Source organism: Athene noctua, unplaced genomic scaffold, assembly GCF_965140245.1.
Source record: "Athene noctua unplaced genomic scaffold, bAthNoc1.hap1.1 HAP1_HAP1_scaffold_125, whole genome shotgun sequence".
Taxonomy (NCBI): Eukaryota; Metazoa; Chordata; class Aves; order Strigiformes; family Strigidae; genus Athene; species Athene noctua.
In genome coordinates this window covers 62,501-65,000 of record NW_027437602.1, presented here as the reverse complement: position 1 = coordinate 65,000, position 2,500 = coordinate 62,501, and the positions used below count along the sequence as shown (strand labels likewise).

General features: G+C 78.2%; 1 non-coding gene across 1 annotated transcript; it reads left to right on the top strand.

Moving 5' to 3' along the window:
- Positions 1-1,739: 1,739 nt before the first annotated feature.
- Positions 1,740-1,892, top strand: LOC141955172 (5.8S ribosomal RNA). Its single transcript, XR_012632408.1, has one exon. It is a non-coding gene; the product is annotated as a 5.8S ribosomal RNA (ribosomal RNA).
- Positions 1,893-2,500: the final 608 nt, after the last annotated feature.

The window sequence follows — 2,500 nt, the reverse complement described above, 5'->3', positions numbered from 1 at the left end:
CGGGCGGCCCGAGCCACGGCTCTCCTCCCGGGCGCAGCGCCGGGATACTGAGGGAAACCTCGGGCCCCGGGCCAGGAGGACGTGGTGGTGGTGGCGGATGTCGGGCGCGCCCCCGCGGGCGGACGCTCCCCCGATGGCGGCAGCGGGGGAGGCACCCCCGCGGGGCCCTTGAGGATGTTTCCCTCACCCCAGGGCCAGGTACCTAGCGTCCGCGCCTCCGCGGCCCTCCCTCGGCTGAGCCCGGGGGTCGAAGGCCGCGGAGCCGGGCGGAGGTTTAAAGACTCGGGCGGCTCGGTGCGACCCGCAGGGGCGGGCCCCGGCCGTGTGCGGCGGTTGAGCCTCCAGGGGCGGGAGTCGCTCTCGTGCAGGCCCTGGCCATGGCGGCCGCCGCCCACGCCGTGGGCTTTTTGTCCCCTCGGGCGGCCGCGCCGGGGAGGGGTGTCCCCCCTGCCCCCCCTTCTCCGCGGTCCGGTCTCGGCGGCGAGACCGGCGGCGTTCGGTCGGCCGCAGCCGGCCTGCCTCGCCCTCGAAACGCGAAGGGGAACCTCCCCCCCCCCCGGCGGGGAGCGCGGGCTCTCTCGCCGTCGGGGGCGATGGCGATTCCCCCACGGTCGGGGGTCTCGCCGGGCGGGGCGGCCTGCTCGGGCCGCCGCGTCTCCGTGGACGCGCAGCGGCGCGCTTGCGGCTTCGTGCTCCTTGCTTGCCACCCCCACCCCTTCCCGCCCCGGCTGAGGGGAGGGGCGGCGCAGCCCCCGGGCCCGAGCGGCGGCGGCGGCGCCGCCGCTCGGCGTGCCGGCCGGCGGTCGCTCGGTGGCCGGCCGCGTGGCCTGTCCCGTCCCGGGTCCTGCCCGTCGCTTCGCAGTCGCCTTTCCCGGTCTCGGTCAGGCGAGGCGGGTGGGCGGCCGAGGGGCGTTCCCCGTCCCGTTCTCCGCGCGGAAGCGGGGAGAGGGGGCGTCGCCTCCGGCTCAGCGGCGTCCGCCTTCTGCCTGGCGCGTGCCTGCGGAAGGGGCCGAGACGAGAAGCGGCGGCGGCGGCTCCGGGAGGGCAGCCGCGGCGGTGCGGTGGCCGGGCGGCGGTCGGGCGGAGCGCCGGGCGGCGGCGTCGCGTCGCCGTCTCGGGTTCCGGCGGTTGGCCGTCCGTCCCTGTCTCCGGTGTGGTGCGGCGGCGGCGCCGCGCGGGCGTTCCCGGCGTCGGGGCGAGAGCCGGGGTTTCGGGGCCACGGGGGCAAGGAGCCGGCTGTCGCAGCGCGCGGGCGCTGGGCGGCGCGGAGGCGCGCGCGGCGCGAGCGGGGCGCCCCCGCTGGTCGCCCGCGCGGCGGTCAGCGTCTGTGGTTTCCCCCCTCCGCGCGAGCGAGAGGCGGGTGCAGGTCCGGGCGCGCGGTCGGACGCGCCGCCGGCCCTCCGTGCGGAGGCCGGGCCGAGCCCGGGCGCCTGGGCCGCCTCCGAAGCGAGCAAGGTGCTTGTTGTTTCCCCAGGTCGGTCGGGAGCGCGGGCTCCCCGGGCCCTTGCCGTTCGGAGCTTGTTTCACCCTTCCCTTCCTTCCCTCCGTTGTGATGTCGGTACGGTCATCTGAGGCGAGGCGCGACCGTCGCCCGCCGGTCGTCGCGCGCCCCCTCCGCGCGTGCGGAGGGGGGCGGTCGGTCGGTCGGTGGGGCGGCGGTCCGTCGTCCGAGAAGGGGGCCGCTTCTGCGGAGCGGTCCCGGCCCCTCCGCGCGCGCGGGGCGGTGCCGAAAGGCAGACAACTCTTAGCGGTGGATCACTCGGCTCGTGCGTCGATGAAGAACGCAGCTAGCTGCGAGAATTAATGTGAATTGCAGGACACATTGATCATCGACACTTCGAACGCACTTGCGGCCCCGGGTTCCTCCCGGGGCTACGCCTGTCTGAGCGTCGCTTGACGATCAATCGCCGGCCGGTGCGCCGTCCCTCCCCGCCTCGCCTCGGCGGGCGGGCGGGCGGCGTCCGCGGCGGCGCGGCTGGGGTGCCTCGCAGGCCCGTCGGTGTCGGCCGAGGGCCTTCGTCCCCCTAAGTGGAGACTCGGGGAGCGCTCCGAAGCTCCCCGCTCCCGGAACGCCCGCTTGGCGGAGCCTTGTCCCGCCGGGGCCGGGCGGCCCGTTGGTTCGGTCCGGCCGGGTCGGGCGCGGCGGTGGGGAAGGGCCGAGGTGTCGGGGGGGGAGAGGCGCGGGCCTCTTCCCCGGCCTCCTCCCGCGCGGGCGGCTGTCTGCGGGTGGGTACCGCGGCGGTACCGTGCCGTGCTGCCGCTCGCGTGCGGGGCGTGCGCCGTGGGAACGGGGGTCCTCCCCGTCGCCACTGGCCCCCCGCCTTCTTCTCCCTTCCCCGTCGTAGCCGCCGCGCTCCGGGCGGCGGAGGCCGGGGGTGGGCTCGGTGGGGGGGGGTGCGGCGGCGGCGGCGGCGGCGGTGGTTCGGGGGTTGCGGCTGCGGCGGCGACCGCGCGTGCGGTCGGCGTCGGGCCCGGCCCCCCCCCCTCCCGTCCGTCCGTC